Source organism: Conger conger, chromosome 1 (genome assembly GCF_963514075.1).
Source record: "Conger conger chromosome 1, fConCon1.1, whole genome shotgun sequence".
NCBI lineage: Eukaryota > Metazoa > Chordata > Actinopteri > Anguilliformes > Congridae > Conger > Conger conger.
The window spans coordinates 59,385,510-59,406,266 of record NC_083760.1 but is presented as its reverse complement, the minus strand read 5'-3'; positions in this window follow the sequence as shown (position 1 = coordinate 59,406,266).

Here is a 20,757-nt window from a genome sequence, read left to right as displayed (position 1 = left end):
TGTTTGGAGTTATTTTTTCGACAGAGGCTGTTGTAATCATCGACACGGTTACCTCTAACATCCTCACAAATTGTTATAGATAATGATCATAAGTATTACACATTATCATTTTCTTTTTCTCAAGATGACCTTAATAATGCTAAGCTGTAAGAAGCTTTAAAATGTCATGCTTTCCATATTGCGTGTTCCTGAAGCCCCACAAAGATGACCTCTGACATTTGAAACCTTTCTTCCTTTTGTGATTTATATTTATATTATATTAAAGTGTCAGATTGTGTCACAATCAGTATATAAAGTGTATATGAACCAAGGTGGCACGGGCTCACCTGGTGCCAAAGCCCACCCTCTGTGACTTATTTCCCGAGAAACGGATGGTGTGTATGTTTGCAGGTTGTGTGCGGAGTATGTGGTGATTTATATGGTTGTGCAGTATTAAGTGATACATTTTCTGAGAGGTGTTTACTGTTGGTGGTTATTATAGGAAGAATATGGTTGTTCGAGACAGTGTTACTAAATTTTGCAGAGGAGCCACTCTTGAACAAGACCATCACTCAGCGCCTCACAGTCTGTGGATATAACTCAGATGAGATTTTTTTATTATCACTGTCATTAGAGATGACATTCAGTCACACTGCAATAAAAGTGGCCTACTGCAGCTAATACCCAAGTCCCTGTTTTCAGTCTCGTACTCCTTCTGCAATGAAGAGAATTCCCGATGATGAAGTGCCCTTGCAGCTATAAAGTTGATGAGATGAACACCAAGCTGTATCATGTTCTGCAGCTCTTGATTTCTGAGTTTTGACATCAAGGCCAGTGGCAGTTTGTGAGCTGCAAACAGATGGGACAGAACTTTAACTGCTCATTGGTCTCCACCTGTTTTAATTAATTTATGCTGCATTTATTTATTATATTCTAACTTAAATATTCTAATTAAGTGTGCAAGTGGTCTAAATAACTATTTGGCAGGTAAACACACATCATGCTAACAAATTCTATTTTGAAAAATTAGTTTTAATCATTATGTATACATACAACAAAAAAAACACTCATCACTACTGCAGTAGCTTTAACCACAACCTGCTATAAAGGTCATCTAACAAAACCTTCAAGATAATGTAACTTCCAAAATAGACGCATTGGACATTTTTGTTATGAATAGCCAATTCTGAGTCCCAGCGACATGGCATTGAAAAAGCGGTCTGAGAACGATTGCAATTGGTGCTCTTCAGACAAAATGGCACGGGAGAGTGGTGTGGACTGGAGTCACCGAGCAAGCCATGTGACAAGCATCATGGCTTCAGTGCATCAACCAGTCCAATGAACTAAAATGGCAACACGAGGAGTGGTCAGGGCAGTAGCATGTGAAGGTGCTGAATAATTTAGTCTTTTAGGCTAAACAAAAATACATTTTAAGTTCAGGCTGCAACATTTTGCTATCAGGAGAAAGTCTCCTCTCTCCTAATTCTTCCCAGTGGAAAATGAAATGTAAAAATGTAAGCATAAGTATGATGCAAGTTGCAGCATTACTCCTGTAAGGCGCGCCCATCTTTCTCTTGGTAGACCTAGTCCTGCTGGCCAGAGGTCACATCCTGCATGGATTTTAAAAGCTGTTGGTAGTCAGGTTTTCCACACTCAAAGTTGGAGGTCTTTTATTGGCTACAAGATGCTGTCCTGCTTTGTAGTTTCCTCCCAGCTTGTAGAAATGATGAGACTGATATATTTAATTTGCATGTATGAATTTTTGTAGACTGCTTTGTTTAAAGGCCGGTGCTGGTCAAGATGAGCATGTAAAACTATAAATACACCAACTAGTCCTAGATTAAAACTAGATTTCTTTGGTGTTGCTGTCTATTTTACTGTTGAATATCAAACTCTTTCGGACATTTCTTTGTCATTGACGCTGTGTTGTTTGAATCTTGCCAAAGTATTTCTCGTATTTGAGGTTTCACACAAAACTATGTGGAAACAAGCAGTTTTCCTGGAAACAGCCCTTTGTCCTTGCATCAGTATAATTGCACATGGTTTTTGGACAGGTGTTTGGGTGATAAACCCCAATTATGGCTGAACCCAGAAATGAAATTGGAGTTGGGTTTCTCTTGTGAAATACAGGGCATTCACAAAAGAGCAAATTACGCCTTTTTTAGAGAACTGAAACTTCATATTAGATTTGTTCCTAAAATGCTGTTTTTTTTGGGCAACTATCCACGCGGTAATTTTATAAGCGGCGGTGAGTTTAGATGAGTTTCTGGCTTGTGACTCTTTGCTCAAATGACTACACCGGTTGTCATAGTAACAATGCAGAGGTGCATAAATGGACTCACGGTGCTGGTGATTTGTGGAAGGTCATTGTGGAACGTAGCTAGCTAGCTAGGGCTCCTGCTATGGATGATTTGTGTCTTGAGGAGAATTATCTGCGGGATGTGGTAGGGAGCGTTTTCTGCTTGCTGTAGTGCAAGGACAGCAGGTGGCAGAGGACAAAGGGATGCTGCCCTTGTTTCCCGCTGTGGCCACTCTCACCACAGTGTAGTGTGTGGTATGGATTCGTGACAGGAACGGTTTTCTTCCTGTATGTGCTTTCCAGTGTGGTGTGTGCTGAAGCCTCCTGTCCTCACCCCACCGCCCCCTGCAGTGAGAGGAGCAGGGACCCTTCAGCATTACCACCGACTTTCTCCATCATGTTTATTATTTCTGTCATTCAATTACGATGTAATTTTAACACCGCTTGTGGAAAAATCAACAAAAGCACAAAATGTAATTTGACCAGTCTGACACTAGCTGCATGGCCTGGTCTAAATCAGAATTAAAAATACAAGATTACTCAAGACGATTTGCTGTACGAACTTCAAGGGAAAAAAACCTGATGCGTATCGGAAATGATTAATGAAATCAGCTTGGGTCCCTTCAAACTGCCTGCCTAAACAAAACCAAAATGTGTAGTGACACTAATGACATGACTACGCCCCCTTAGGGGACCGCTCCCACCCACTAAGCGCCAGGGAGGAACGGTTTTGGGAATTTACTATCTGGCGTTTCCACGGTGACGATCTGCTCCTCTCGCACAGTTGCTGTACAGTGAAGCACAGATTTTTATTAATGGCTGTGTACAGTATAGCCTTGTCATGCCTCATGGAGCAGGTGTAATTATGAGCCAGACAAAAGAGGCGGGTGGAGGAGGGGATTGGGTTTGATGTCAGGGAATGTTCTGGCAGCGCTGGGCCAGCATAGAGCCCTTCTGTGTTTATTAAAACAGTCTCCAAACGATTTGGAAATATAGCTCCCCCTCTCCTTCATTCATGCCACTGATCCCAGGAAGAGAGGGTTTCCTTCAAACTAGTTGTTTCTTGTCTGTTGGAAAAAGCCACGTATGCTACTGTACTGTTTTACGCCATTAACCCTTAGTGTGTTGATTTAATTCACATTATACTGTATGAAGGCAAAATGATATGCCATCAGTTCAGACACGCCTTTCATACATACCAGAACTTAAAGGTGTGAGAATGTCTCTCAAGATCTAACTGGAGCATTATAGAGAAGCATAAATCTTGCATGTACATAGAGCGGTATTTTAGATTTCAGACTTGTGATATGAGATATTAGATTTTAGCTTAGATAATTGCAAATGTAACATTTTGGTCAATTTGAAATTTCTAGGTTATTTGTTATTTTTTGTCTGCCTAGTATTGATGCTAGTAACAGCAAAATAATTCTGTATTTTTAATGACTACGGAGACTACGGGGGCGTAGTCTTGCAATTCTTGCTGATAATGCTGAAAGGTCAATGAAAGTAGAAGTGCATATAGAAGTGCATGTACCGTCCCTTTCCCTCTACAGACATGGATGTGCAAACTAGCATTTCGAGTTCTCTTCTGGAGAGTAAACTGTCAACACAGTCACACGGACGTGGCGTAAAACACACCTACCCCCTCCCTCCTCATATAGGCACAGTGTACTGGTGTTTAAACATGCATCATGTTTTGGCTTTCTTGTCTTGGTTGTGGCTGATCGGAGTCACAGGTAACAGATTAACAGATTCCTGAAGCTCTTAATCATACTTTTTGCGTTTTATTTTTTCTTGAAGGCAGCAGCTTTGCTCTTTTCTTTCTCTCCTGGCTCATACACTCAGGTAGTGACCTTTTAAGGAAGCAGTGTAGCAGAGTGGAGTCTCTGTGGAGCACATTCACATTCGGGTTTACATTTGTCTCTTCAACAGCTGTTTAGATAGATTTCCCACGTGTTAAAGCCAGTCTGGTTCGGAGTTGTGTGGCCTTAAGCATGTATGGGCCTGTGTGTGTGTGTGTGTGTGTCTCTGGCCATTCACTCTTTGTAAATCTCTTTCCTAACCTCCACTGTTATTTGCTTTCATCTGTTCTGTTTTCTATTCTCACAGGTGTCGCCAGCCTTTGCCCTGATGCTCATTTTCCATGGGTGGTTTTTTCTTAATTTGGATTTATGGTGCAGCATGTTAGCCCAGCATCTTTCCCCCTGAGCCACGTCCAGGTTTATTGAAGCCCTTCCTAAATCTGCAAATGAAGACTAATGGGGCTGTGTCAGAAATGACAGCCTCGTCCGTCCACAACTCTCACTGTTCCTCGCCCCGGCCCAACATTTTCACAAAAAAGTCTTCCTCCATAAAAAACAGCGAGAAAATGAAAAGGTTCACAGCAGCTGTGCCAGAACAGGGAACCCTCATTAATATTGATAAGCACAAGTCCCCACACTAAAAATACAAAGACAAACGATAAAATGCTGGGATGCAAGGCTGTTTTTTCTTTGCTCCCCTCTGCGAAATCCAATTGTGGTTGGGGGTTGGATACTGTAACCAGCAAGCCTCATCACTCTGGCCGGCTTGAAGTATCTCATTACAAGCCCTCCGCTCAAAAGCGTTAAGTGAAGAGCTCCGTCTTATTGATTCCGGTTAAGGCAGACTTACTTAAGTCTCACATGATTAATTAAAGATGGCAGTGACACCTGATGGATGAAAGCACTTGGGGTGGTGGATTCATCTTGATCGTTTGCAGCTTGTCTCCATCCGATAGAGCTAAACCTGATAGGAAATGGACAGAATGACTCCCACATTCTGAGAGAGCATGGACTTAGCTGTTTCTAGTAAACAATTGAAGTCTACTCAAAGAGAGTGGGTGGGGGAACGTTCAAAGCCATAGTTGCATTTGGGTGTCAGTGAAGTGTAGTCATTACAGAAGTGGACGAGTAGCTCAAGGTTCAAATACTAGCTGGGGGTGCTACTAGCATCCTACCCTTGCAAGGCAGTTACTATATCGCTCCAGTAAACGAATATGGACAAATGAGTTGTATGCAAAAGAACGTATGTTGTTTAAGTCACTGTAGATGAGGGCCTCCGCACAGAAAATAAATAATGCAGGTCTCGTGTCATGTATGTGTTCTGCCGTGAGCTCACATGACAAACAGCAAGACATTGAGATACCGCAGGTGTGCCGTATCCATCATAACTCCTCTGGCATTTCTTCAACGTCTGTGACTCTAAACTTAAGAGAACGGAGGCTTTTCCCAACTGGTTTAGATTAGTAGAATCCCAGATCTGTCCCAGTATCTGGCTTCCTGCTTCCTGATGTCTATATGCTCAAAATAGCGGTATAACACAGCGAAAGGAAGAGCAAGGCAGGAGTGAAAGCAGATTTTTACACTTACAGACTTTTACACAACACTTTTACAGCAGGGATCCCCAACACTTTTCACCATTAGTCAGCACTTAGTCATCAATTAAAGCAGTCAACTACCCAGTACATCTTTTTTTGGGGATTTTAACATGAAAGCAAAAACCAGCAGACCCTGTGGCTCTCAAGGACCCTGGAGGACAGTCTTTCAGACAGTCATTCACAATCTGGGATTATTTCTCCTATATATATATATATATATATATATATATATATATGCGCGCTCATAATATTTTTATACGTGGCTATGAATCTCATGCCTTCAGAATGACTGATGATAATAATGAGGACCAGGATCTTGCTCCATGCCGGTGGGGGACTGGATAAGGGCAGACATTTTGGCCACGGTCAGCAGGGCTCAGAGACGAACGCTGACAGTAGCGTGATCTCATGGAAAGAGGATAGCACAGCCTGAGTTCCCCAGGCTGACAGGCTAAGGTTTGAGTCGGAGTGAGCCCATGCATTCTCCCCAATCAAACCGAGGCCTGCAGTCACAAACCTGACTCGTAGTTAAGGGGGGTCAAATATTCGGTCAAATAGACAGGAGTCAGCAGTCGGGCGTGTTGAGCCCTGCTGTCGGACAGAGCCTGCAGTCAGAGAGTCTGTGGTTTCTTGTGTTAATGCAGCGGGGGAAGAGTCCAGGTGCCACCATTCAGTAGATCGGTTACACACACTTTTACAAGGTGTTGAGTTGCACCCTGGCCTTACATGTACTCCTGCACCCTGTGTGCATTGTCACAGGCTTGAACAACTGTAACCCAGTCTACTTTGAACTGTAAAACTGATAAATATTATAAATATTTAACAAAATAAATAAAAGGCTGCACATTAAGCATGTACTCTCACTGAAACTCATTTAAGACCTCCTATAACCACAGAGAAAAGCATTCTTATTTTTCTGACTCATCTTCCTGTTTAGAATGTTTTAATTTAATATGTGGTTTTCATGTTTATCTCAAGTGGTTTCAATTATTTCTCAGACACAGCCTAGATTTTTCCCAAGTAGATGATTCACACAGATGTTGATGTGGCCAGTGTTGGCTGCATGAGTTCACTCCGCATCATTAGCAATTATAAATTCGTCCAAAAATAAATTCGCTTCAAAATAAAGGCCAAATTGTGACATGAAATAGGCCTTAAAATGCATTCAATTACAATGGCCACCTTCTTTAAGAGTTACCGAAATAAGAGTTTACAATGAAGTGAAAGATCGATCATCACATTTAAAGGGGGAGCTACAGGGATCTCAAGAACTAATTTCCACCTTAAGCAGTAACCTCTTCTCTCAAGTTCTAGGCCCATTGAGTGTCCATTAGGACCATTATCTACGTGTACAGTGGGCACAAGAATTATTGGCACCCCTCACCAGCAATGCACAAACAAGGCTTAAAAAAAAAAAAGAATAATATATAGAGAAAGGTAATACACCAACATGTGCCAAATACTGTACTTTTTTAATGTTTCAATGGAAACAACCAAAATCATAACAATCATTTAATAAAAAATAAATTTCAACAAAATCAAGGTTTCAGAATTATTGGCACCCTTCACCTAGTACTTAGTGCAACCAGTTCTGGCAAGGATAACAGCATGGACTCTCTTCCTGTAATTTTTGACAAGATTAAGGAACACATTTGGAGGGATTTTGGACCATTCCTCTTTGCATAGCCTTTCAAGATCCTTCACGTTCTTGGGTTGGTGCTTATCAACTGACCTCTTCAACTCAGCCCACAGGTTTTCGATTGGATTGAGGTCTGGTGACTGAGATGGCCATTGCAGAACGTTGATTTTGTTGTCACGGAACCATTTCTGTGTGGATCTTGAGGTGTGTTTTGGGTCATTGTCTTGTTGGAAAGTCCACGAAGTCCCAGACTCTGGCAGAGAGAACCAGATTTTCAGCCAAAATTGCCTGATACTTGCTGGAATTCATTATGCCATCAATCCTAACCAGTGCCCCTGGACCTCTGGAATTAAAACAGCCCCAAAACATGACTGACCCACCACCATATTTCACTGTGGGTATGAGGTGCTTCTCTTTTGGTCTCATCTGACCAGAGAACCTTGTTCCAGTCATAATGTAAATGATGTTTGGCAAACTCCAAGCGCTTTCTTCAGTGTCTTGTGGTCAGAAAAGGCAACCCTTCCAATGAGGCTGTGGTTATGGAGGTGGCGTCTGATGGTGCTTTTTGAAACTGGGTGAGCCCAAGATGCCACCAAGGCCTGCAATTCTTTCACTGTGATCCTTGGGGATTTTGTTGCTTCGCTCACCATTCTCCTCAGTATCCTGGGGGGCAAGATGCAGTTGCGTCCTCTACCCATGAGATTTAACAGTTCCATATCTTTTGAACTTTTTTATAATTGCTCTGACAGTGCTCAGTGATATATTCAATCGTTTGTGAATTTTCTTGTAGCCATTACCACGTTTATGAAGGTCTATGACCATCTGCCTCTTTTGAACGGCCAATTATTTTGTTTTCTTCATGGTGTTGGATGACAAAGGGATATTGCATGTGTGTTACCTCATTTTTATACCCTAGTGAAACAGGAAGTGATGTAATCACTCAATACAGTTCCTTAACACATGGATAAACTTAACTAAGTGGAATTTAATACCTGGTTTAATTTTAGTAGGTGTTATTTACAATAATCTTTAAGGGTGCCAATAATTGTGAAACATTGATTTGGAGGAAATTGATTTTTAATTAAATCAGTAAATGATTTTTGTTGGTTCCATTGAAACATTAATATAGCACAGTATTTATCACATGTTGGTATTTTGAGTTTGTCTATAAATATATTGTTTAGAATTTCTTTGAGTATTGTTTGTTCATTTTCTGTCGGGTGCCAATAATTTTTGAGCCCACTGTATATACGTAACTTTGTTGTGTGAAAGGTCTGTGGTATCTTAACAGCCTAATTACAGACAATCATGACAACCACAGGAGGAAACAGAATCTGACCAGTTCCTGTTGCTACTGTATATTGTATGGTATCTTTCAGAACCCCCTGCCTACTGTGCATAATTTGCATGCTAAACAGTTTGCAGTTGTTAATGTAAATCTGCTAAATGAGTTACAGCAGCATAGTGCAATGAAGGCAAAGAAAACACATTGTCAAACTGAATAAGCATTTTAGTTTTAGTGTAGCACAATATTTGCACTCAGAACAGAGAAATTGAATGAATTCATTTAGTTTTAATTTATCTTTTGCCTTATCCCAGAGTTGTACTAAAGCTTTTAATAAGCGGTTTCTTTAAATCATTTTGCAGTATATTCTGAATCTGGTGCTATATTAGTCTGGTTGTAATACAAATACAACTACAACCAATGAGTTAATGTTATCTGATTTGTGCTAAAACTAACATGAACTTTTTAACCAAACTTTGTGCATCACTTAAATGGACTGCCAATCAGACTGCAGTGCCAAAACCAATATGCTCTGCAGTGTCAGACCAGTAGCGCTCATGTTTAGAAGTGCAAAACTTCACATGAAATTGTATTATTTTTATACATTAAGATTTTGTAAATATTTTTTATCTTGTTGCTTAATGGACATTTTACAAAAAGGTTTATTTTATCATGGCATGGCTTGTTTGGAAACGTATATATTGTCTAATGAACCACAACAGTCTGTTCTCTGAGGCTGTATTTAACATTGACAACCTGCAAATATTTTACTCTAAAATATCCTTGTAAACATATGATGTTTCATAGGTCTAGAGGAAAGCCAGAATCTGTTGACCATGGATAAGTTCATTCAAGGTCAAGAACATTACAGGGAAGGGGAAGAAAATGAGAGAATGAGAGATTTAAAGGTCCAACCTTTATAGTGACCTCACCTGTTTGAAATGGAAACATCTGTTCTCAAATCTCATATTGAATGTCATTACATGTACCTGGGACAATGCTCTAATTGATACCATTTTAAACCATCCCCAACAACTGATGTTTTACAAAATGTGTGGTATATTTCTCAAGTGTTAACGCAGACTCTGAAAGCGGAGGAGTTTTTCTGTGTACCATTATTAAATGTTTGGTAATAGGGTGCCATTCAGTGGAGCGAGCAGGCATGAATAATGACCTCGGCACAGCAGATATCCAGCGAAAAAACTGCACCCGAGGTCGGATTGGCTGAATCCTATTTAAAAATATGTATTTTCCAAATCAGATGCTTGGAGAACCTTGAAGCGCCGGCCGGTCCCCAGTCCCCTTTGAGACAGACGCGGCGTCCCTGTCTCTGATCTCTCGCCGTACAGGACAGGGCTGCTGGCTTAGATTTCACACAAACACTGAGGTGAGGCACCGAGGCTGTTTCTGTGCAGTCTCGGGGGGACTTGGGACTGGGTCTATAAAAACCAGTCTAAGTGGTGGAGCCGACTGAACATTTTACTTACTGTAGACTGGAGGCTATAAAGAACAGTTGGGTGAGAGGGGACTGCAGGGATTGGGGGTCCACCCCTACCAGGTTACCACGGTGATGTAACCATTCCCTCCACATTGGAATCATGCTGGTATATGGTGTGTGCATGTGTGTTAGATACCTCCGTAGACCCTGGTGGGGGGGTGGGGGGGGGGGTCTCTGGTTGCTTCATATCCATCGTTTCCGTAACCTGAGATGTTTATAAGTATTTGCATCGATCCATCTGGTTACAATCTCTGCTTCCTGCCAAATCGGTGGGCTGGGCTATCTCTCTAGAGTTTGTCATTTTTCCATTTTCTTTGTGAAAGGAGGCAGGGAGTTTGGATCAGGCGCATTGGATAATGAGACACATTCAGTACCAAGAGCAGGCTGTGGACTATCCTGTCTGGAGCTATTTTCCCTGACGGATGAAACGCGATCCACGCAAAGCATCGGGTAACATGAGTGGAAAGCAGATGTATCAGATGCATGGGTCTGGGGCTATAACGCCTCTTTCCAAACCTTGGAGCAATGTTCATGGCAATTACACCCTCTCCAATTACCCGGCTATGTGTGGGTGTTGAGATGATTCTGATAAAAGCTCATTTAGATTTGGGTTGTTTTGCCTTTTGGGCATGTTGGTCTTTAGCCCAGACTCAAGAACAAAGACACTAATACTTTGATTTTTCTCACTGGTAGAGTGATAATAGCAATTGTCCTGCCCTTGTGACACAATGGATATCCAATTACATGGATCAAAGAGCTAACATTCCTTCATTTCAGAAGTGGTAACAAAACTCAACAGTCTCTCCTGCTCTTACACTGATCTTCATAATTTTTTTAAAAGTTTACTCTAAACAGAGAAAATGGCACTTTCAAGATGGATATTAAAATATCATTCCTTGAGCTGAAAATAGCTGGGAATTACACTAATGTCTCTAAATTGAAACTTCCTGTGGTTTAAATGCATTCAGGTTTGCAAATACTGTGGCATATAGTCCATGCCTCTAGCTGGTGGGAGACTGCTGATAACTGGAAAAGTACTGATATTTACAAAATAATACTCAAAGCAGCCAAATACCTACAAAGTATTGCTTCAAACTCTGTGTCATAGAAATACAAAGCACCATGTGAATGTTGCTTAACAGTGAATGATAATTATGTTTAGCTCTCTTGATTAACCAAGGACTGCATTCATGCTGACATCAACATCTTTTTAATCAAATTGCACCCACAGAGGAGCATCAGACTGCAGACTACAACAAAGAAGACAACATGGTTGACATCTGAACCATAGTGGGGAAATGCAGGCTGCACGCTAGATTATATGCAGACTTGTATCACTGGCAGGTGAAGATGGAGCAGAGGACATCAGTCAGAATCTGGTCCACTACAGGTTCTGAGCCTCTCTGCCCCAGACAGATGCTGAAATGTGAGGCGCGTGGTGCCAACACTCACCTGACAGCCAGACTGCAGTTACCACAAGCTTAGTAATGCAAGACACACAATAACATATGTGACCTTCAGCCAGGTCTCAGTGACTTTCTCTTCCATTACACAATGATGTAGCGTCTCTCCAATGGGAGAGAGAGGGACAGCTGAAGGAGAGGAAGAAAATGTTCGCTCTACAACTGGTGACAACCCGAGACAAGACTAAGCCTTCAGAATTTACTTCTTTGTTCTGTTAAACCTGTTTCTGCAATTAAAGGCCAACTGCATGCATATCATTTTCATAAAAAGAGAATAAGTAAGATTTCAGTCATGTGGCAAGTGTAGTGGTGGTGGTTAGTTGGTGGCTTTCCAAAAAAGAAATCAAAACGCCCAGTTTAAGTCATTGGAATGTCTAAGTCATTCCATAGTATAGAAGCATGTATCTATTGAGCTCCTCAAAAAATGGTCAGTTAATATAGATGTAAACATAAATATATGAGGTCCATTGCACTGGAAATTACAGTAAACATATCTCACTGCAGTAACCCAATGCCTCACACTGCAGAAATGTCACACATCATACTACAGTAACCCCAACACTCCATACTGCAGTATTTTTATTTTTTATTTACCCACGCAGGTAAACTTTTTTTATGACCCCAAACAGCCATGGCCTCAGTTTAACATCTCATCATACTGAAACCACAGTGAAAAAACAACTAGTAGTTGTTTGTTGGTATACAGTACGACATACAGTAGCCTCTAGTAGTAGCAGATAATATACACAGGAGTTTGGGGTGCAATTTGTGTTGATATTGATTTAATTGAATACTTGAACATTTATATTGCTATATGCTGTACTTTTTTTTTTTTCCGATACCACTATGTGTTGTGGTAACAGATAAATACACTGCAGTTTGAGCACAAAGAGCTGTGAATACACCTTTATACATTCACAGTGAGCTGAAATTGCTGTATTAATTAGGGTGAAAGACAGAAAGAGAAAGAGGTACAGAGAGAGAGAAAGGAAAAAGGCAAAGCTGAAATGATTATTTCTACCTTGTCCAATGTTATAAGCATACATACAGGGTCAGGTGAAACTGCTTTCCCTTTGGAGATTTCAGCTTGCACCTGACATCAAAAGAAAAGCAAGGAGCATTTTTAAGGTGCAAGGTGCTCTAAATCTGGGGAGTGCTTTGAAGAAGAACAAGAAAATGAGTCAACACTTTTCTTCACCCTCCTGATACAGGTCCTCTCTGTCCCTAGAATGTTGATATTACTTGGCCATTCACTAATGTATCCAGAGCGGACAGGCCTAACACTGATAAGAAAGAGGTTGCTATTGCAGGAGTATGAGGTAATGATTATGCCAGTCTGCTGTGAAGAGTGGACTGCAAGGCAGTCAGGAGAAACCTCTACAAGGTGAAAACACTCACTCTTCTGTCACTAAGGTCGACACTGGACTTCACTGCAGAAGTGTGAGGATTAATGATTAATCAGTGTATTAACATTAGAGCACCATGAGTAAACATTGTAAATGCTTGAGTGTTACCTTCATATATAACCAGAATTTTAACACCTTAAGTCTCACAGGTCTGGGCCAATGTGGGGTCTTTTGCATTCCTTTTTTTTTATACTACATTAAATAAAGTCATCTCAGTGTCCTTCCACAGCAAGGGTCCAGCAAACCAAATATAGGCCTATAGCATAGCACACACACACACACACACACACACACACACACACACACACACACACACACACACACACACACACACACACACACACACACACACACACACACACACACACACACACACACACACACACACACACACACACACACACCCACCCACCCAAGAGAATGAGAGCCGGTCAGAGGAAGTAATCGGACCTGACCCTTGGTTCCCCCAGTCTGTAGTGTAGTGGTTAAGGTAAATGACTGGGACCCGTAAGGTCGGGGTTCTAGCCACAATAAGATCCGCACAGCCGTTGGGCCCTTGAGCAAGGCCCTTAACCCTGCATTGCTCCAGGGGAGGATTGTCTCCTGCTTAGTCTAATCAACTGTACATCACTCTGGATAAGAGCGTCTGCCAAATGCCAATAATGTAATGTAATGTAATAATGCAATTCTAAAAACGTGCTAGCTTGGAGAAACGTAAATAGAATGTCCATTGTTTACTTAGAACTTCTCAGGAGGAATTATCATTGTTGTCAGCTTCGCCACTGCATACTTCTACAAAAGTACTTTCACAAACGAATTTTTGTATCTACATTTTTGTATAGGCTCTCTGGAACACGATGATGTGATCCCATTGTATATTGGTGTGCATCTAAATACATTCTCTAAATATGTTATTGTTATTCAATATGCTTATAAATAAGGAGCAAGCCTGCCTTCGAATAATAAATAGCATGTGAAGTTGTGGAATGTATTGGACTTCTTGCATATTTGACTAAAACTTCAATTGACCTCAATGAATATATTAGTATACAAGATGTTATTATTGTGATTATTGTACTTATTTTTACAATCGTATCGACCTGTTGCTGTCTGAGAAGAGCACAAGGAGAGGGAGGTTGAGAGGGAGAGGTAGGGGGGGGATGACAGGTGGGGGAAGTGCAAACACTTTTTCAGGATAAAAAGTGTTGTATACTTACACAATTTAAACCCCATAATATCATTTAGTTTCCATGTGTCCTTTTGGAGTCTCCGATTATCCTTTTTGGAAAACTGCCTAGACATAGCTCAGGAAAAACAATGCAGAATGCTAATCTTTCTCATCTATCGTCATCAAATTTGATTAGTTCAGTGTATTGGTTGTGCCCCATTGTGTTTCTAAGTATACCAGGCACAACCACAATTCACTCAAGAACAAAATCTTTTCAGTGAGAAGAGAATCTTCCATATCCAATATGTTTGTGCTCTTGTAATTTTGTAGTTTAAGTAATATTTAGAGTGATTCTGTCTGAGGGTTACCTTTCAGAAAAGACCAGGATTATGCCTACATTCAAAAGTGTTCAAGCATAGTAAACATTTTATTTTGGGTATGTCATTTTCAAGATTGTGTTAAGAAAAGGAGCAATACTTATGGGGTTAAAGAGTATTCATTTCAACCACCTAACCATCAGCAGTATGGTTTCAAGAAGAAGGAAGCATATAGTCTCTAGGCATACACATAAAATGGACACACACAAATGTAGAGGGTAAGACGACCGGCCCATGGGAAAAACTGCTCAATTTTATTCTCTTTTCAGAGCTAATCAAATGAGTACAATATTACCCTTGTGTCCTTAGGGTCCATTGCTTACAGATGCTATATCTACTTGCTATATCTCTCCCCATTCAACCCTGAGAGAAAGAAAGGGAGAGAAGGGCTACAATAGTCAGTCCTGGGCAGGAAAAGTAGATTTGAAAAAGACAAAAAATGACATACCAGGGAAGGGATAGGTCTCAGAGAAGGTAATCCGTTTCACTCTGGGACAGACCACAAGTTAGACATGTCAAGGTCCAACAATCAATGTATTAGTTAGCTGTAACATTACAGTGAATGTACTAAAAGATAAAGCCAAGAGAACATTTATGTCTTTTAAAAAATAAAATATTATGACATAAAACTTACAGGAATATTGCAAAAAAAATGAATCGCCAATTGTGCAGCATGGAACTAAGGGGCCATTATTTCAAATACTGATCAAATGCGGATACTGAAATGTTGAAAAAAAAAAAACTACATGTACTGTACCGTTTCTGTACACACGTGCCATGTGTATGCTTGTAACATGCTTGCATGTCTCAATTACTGTTGTTCTTATAATCAAAAAGATGTTTTTTTGACAATACAAATAATGATTTTACCATCACAGAAGAGAGAGAGAGAGAAAGAGAGAGAGATGTGTGCGTCAATGTGGATGTGTGAATAGTAGTAAATTATGTGCGATATGCAACTCCTCTGTAGTCAAACACTGAGACAGGTGTGGGCTTTCCAGTAGCAGCTGCAACACCAGGATGCCCAGTTTTAGCAGCTTAGATTGAGTCATTTATCTTGGCTGTGGGTGGGAACAGACACTTCTTGCCTCCATCCTGCAATTGGAGCCTCTCTGCGGGATGTCAGTGTAGTCCACTTTTAATTTGGCTGATGCCTCAGTGCATTCTGAGTGGCATTACCCCCCCCTTCTTCTGGGACATTCTGAGCATTCTCACCTGTGTCCCTACTGCCACCACAGCCATGGGTAACAACCTCCAATCACTCATTCCCCGTAAAGTACCTCAAAAAAGAGGTAATGATGAACCAAGCAATGCATGTTCTCCAAATTAAAGAATGAAAAGGAGATGCCCATAGAATGGTGGAATAGGCAGGATCTAATCTGAGCCAAAATGACATCCTTGAGGGTGAAATAGATAGAAGACTTAATCTCTTTTATATACACTCGCACAGAAAATCCATGCAGGGCAACTAAATTTTTTATTAGGAGCACAAATGTGGATAAAAATGACTAACTGTGCTATTTAAATTGCAATTGTAACCTTGACAACCATGCATATTTTTTTTCCAGGACTAGGCATTTAGCAGATACCAAAGGGAGGGAGAGTGGGGAAGAAGGTTGGTGGGGAGGGGCAAGACCTTTTTTATTCTTAGTGACAGTCTTGGAATTACTTCTTGCAACATTCCCATCTGCACACCATAGTCCACTGGCTACATGACCTTGACACTATTGTGTCGCTTGACATTCAGGTATTCATCTTCCGGTCAGCTTCACTTGACAGACGTTACCTCACACTTCACATGAATGAAAAATAAAAAGGGAAAAAGAGGAGAGAAACCAAAATATTTTATGGAACAACAGGTTTTACATCCATGCCTCAAAGTTCATGATAATCAGGAACACATTGTGATGACAGTACTTCAATCCAAAATGGTTGTTAAACAAGCAGAGGTCTAGAATAAACATATTATTGTTTACCACTAGTAAAGAGGAACTTACATTTCACATTAACCATGTGCCTATGTGCCCTTATATTTCCAAAACATATTGTGGTGTTATATTAGATTGCAACTTGGCCTTCACCTTAAGCAGACTGAAGGTTGGCTGTAGCTGTGCTCAGTCCTTGCCCAAGGGCATGTTCTTCCCATGCCTAGCCCTTGCCTGTGGGCATGGCATTTTCAACAGTTCGTAGACATGATTCATTGAATGCGTGGAGATCATTAAAAGTGCTAATGAGTCACAGGAGAATTTCAGACGGGGTGCCTGTCCTGTCGGCTTGGAAACTGTTGCAGAGCAAAGCATCACAGGAGGGAGGATCAGAAATCAAGCAGAGCGGGGAGGAGGAGGAGGAGGATCAGGGCAGGGTGAGGAGGGTATGGGGGGGAATGACCAGGACAGTGGGCAGGGATAGGAATAACTACAAGATGCTGGAGGATATATTCCTGAAAGCCTGACCAGGTTGTCTCCAAGACAGCAGTCCCCACTTGTAATGTTGGAACCAGGCCAAACCATAATACCATAATAGCTTCAATGAGCCATTCTGGTATAGTGGAAAAGTGGGGTATTAAACTTTAAAGTGATGTTGGAGCACTAGTTTGGTTTCAGATGTTCAGTGGGGTATCAGATGAAGAGTCGTTTGTTTCTGGAACGATACCAATTCCTGATAGCTGGGTAACATGACTGAGGGAAACTGTCCTGATTCCGTTACAGGGAAACTCAGGGATGTATCATCCAGCCAAAATGTGGGAAAATGTTGTGTGGTCAGATGAGACTAGAATTAAGCTTTATGGTCAAAATGCAATGTGTTACATCTGATGCATTACATTACATTACATTACATTATGCAGACTGAACACTGCACAAAACTAAACTGGAATAGCTCAATAATCAAAAGGTGAATGTCACCTAGAAAATATACCAGAAGTCTGCAAAGTTGGTCGATACCAGAAAACCATGAAGACATTATTGGGGTGAAAAGTAAGTAAAATAAAATAAAATATTAATGTGTATTATTTGTATTACAGCAAATTTTAAACAGGCCTAGGGTCAGCTTTTGCATTGCCTGTGTGCACTCACGTGTGAGAAAGAGCCAGAGATGGAGATATACACCACAAAGCTCAATGTTTGAAAACATTTTTTTAACGTTTTTCCCCTTTTATTCTATAGCTACAGATCCAAAGAAAGAATAATATTTATAAACCGTTCCAGTGGGAGCACTGACTGGAAGTTTAATCTCAGCTGGTGTTTGTCAGCTCCATACGCTTTCTGAAGAATACCGCCGCGTGCATCTCATTAGCTCTCTCTGAATTTTCACACCGTTGAGCTAATTTTAGTCTGCTTGATTTACTCGTGGAAAATGGCCAGAAAACAGCACTCACTGCGCAACATCTAAGATTTTTAATTACTTCGTCACTCCCCGCCTATCTCCCTCAATGAGCTCAAAGATTCTGGAAAGCAACTACCAGTTCCACATCCAGCCTAGCAAGCCTGCTTTGTGAAGTTCTTATAAAAATAACAACTGACTGCCGATACACTCACCGGCATCTTTGTAATCGTTATTTGTGATACAAAATAGCCAGGCGCTATTGGCTGCGAATGCCTACAGCTTTCAAGCATCCGCACTTTATTCTTTTTAAATAAAATTATTGTGATTAGATTTACGGGGTGAGATTACAGACCAAGAATCAGTTACCCGTATTGTGCTCTCCTTCACAAACTGCAGGACAGTGGATAATTCTATTTCTTACTCTATAAAAGCCCTCCTGCCTTATCTCTCACGATGCATGGACGTGCTCCACCCTAGTGGGCAAGGTAATCCAATTCCACTCACCGGGCTCTGCAGCCGAGTGTGTCCTGCGCCAGGCCTACCCGACAGCGCACAGGGTCAACCTCTCTCGACTGACACAGCCTGTTCTCCAGCCTGCCCCAAAGAGACATATACCACATTTTATGAGGTATTTATTAGACTTATTTTTTAGACTTCTACTGTAGCCTATCCACTTAAGAGTTATGATGCGTTGTGTGTTCAGAGATGCTCTTCTGAATACCATTGTTGTAATGTGTTACTGTCACCTTCCTGTCAGCTTTGACCAGTCTGGCCATTCTCCTCTGACGTCTCATTAACAAGGCGTTTCTGTCTGCAGAACTGCTGCTCACTGGATTTTTTTTGTCTTTTGCACCATTCTTTGCAAACTCGTGCAGACTAGTGTGTGTCAAAAATCCCAGGAGATCAGCAGTTTCTGAGATACTCAGATCACCCTGTCTGCCATCAACGATCATTCCACATTCAAAGTCACTTAGATCAGGTTTTTTTCCCCATTCTGATGGTTGATGTGAACATGAAGCTGAAGCTCCTGACCTATTTTACATGTATACCACAAGGTATATTTCCATGATGATAGCTTAAGAATTGTTCCACATGCTATCTTAAAGAAAATGTATCCTAACATCACGAAACAAGTGGGCTTCATCACTTCCAAGTAAGTTTTCTTCTGCAATGCATCCGCAACCAGAACCCAAGAGCCATTACCAGTCTGACAGATATTTGTCCCTGGTCATGACTCATACATAACATTCTAAGTCCCCATACAGCTTCTATACAGACAGCTATGCAGTGATACCAAAGTCATAATATTGTGCATCAGTGATTATACGGGCTTCTTTATGAAATGAAGGAAACTAATCAAATTTGTCTGACATCTTGAAATCGGAGTGGTAGACCTTTATGAACAGGCACATAATTAGTACCAAAAAAAAGAAGTCATTATAATCTTGGTTGCCTCTCCTGAATGTTGCTGGTGTAGAGTGTCACAGAAAATGAGGAAATAAAGGTAAAATTAAAAGCCTTGGCTTTTTCTTGAGTATTAAAGTCGGGGCAATGTCCCTGCCTGTCAGACTGTCACATAAACACCATCAATCTCTCCAACCACCCTCCCATATACCCTCACTTCAATACTGCAGTTAACATAACATGAAGATTGCTGGAAGAGATGCATAATGCATATGTGCTGTATTTCCTGTCCCTACGGGTCAGAAGGGCAGTTTACATCTGCTAACACCTGAATGCTTGGCATTTTAAAAGATGACGGGACCAAATGAGCCTTTTCATCCCACTAAAGGTCAATATTATTGGAGATTACACAGTGCAGAAATTCAGTGAATAACTCATCACGCAAAGACTAAAAAAAGTTTGTACAGTGTTTGTGGCAAAAATATATTTTATGCTTAGTAAGCATACTGTATTGGTTGTGGACAATCATAGGCACAAATTTCAGTCACCAGAGAGAAAACCATAAGGCCATATGTTCAGTCAAGTATGTGTTTGTGCATGCATGAGAACTTGTTCTGGGTGGGTGGGTTACTCGAAGTTACACTGTTTTTAATTCCAAGTTCACTTTCTGATGTTCTGACAAGTTATTTAAGTTTTAATGCATGTTCTCAATTGGCCCAGATAGTTTTTGTGTGCAATAAAAGCAATTTTATATACTTAAAGAAGTTTCTGACAAATAGCAGGGTTTATATTGGCAAGTATAGGGGCTTTTTTTTTTTTTTTTTTTTTCTTATAATCGGGTAATATACATATGTACAACCTCTGGATGCATAATGTTGCTGTGTAAGCTGCTTTGCTGTAATTTCAAGTGACTTTCTTGTATTAAACCATACATTCTCAATTGGCACTTAACATCTATTATATAGCCTGTAGGTCATGAGAAACTTCTGTATTTATCTAAATATCGTTCAGTGAACAACAAAACTGTCTGGGCTAATCAAACACATACAGAAAAAAACTCCAGAAAGTGAACTCTCCCTTTCATTTGTGCATCTTGCTATGCAGCTGCCATTGCATGCTGGGATGCTCATCACCAAAATGAAGGTGACAACAGAGTGCAGCTCTGTCCTGAAACCCCAGTAGCCGAGGCCCTTCTAATTGTCAGAGTTAATCAGCACAAATGGAAAACAATGGCACTGCACTTATTTTGAAATACAAAAATGATTACGCTACCAGAAAGTTATACCATATACACACACATGCATATACTGTAAAGTAGCATACGAGGTAGCTTAGTTTTTAATCCCACGGCGTGTATTTGTGATTGCACAGATCAGATACAGAGGGAGGGGCTGCGGGGTTAAACGGCTCTTTGTTCCTTCCTTCATCTGGATGGAATTTCAGTCAGCCAAGGGTATACAATTTCAGTCAGAATGACCAAATCATGGAACACTATCACCAGTCTTTACTACAGCACAA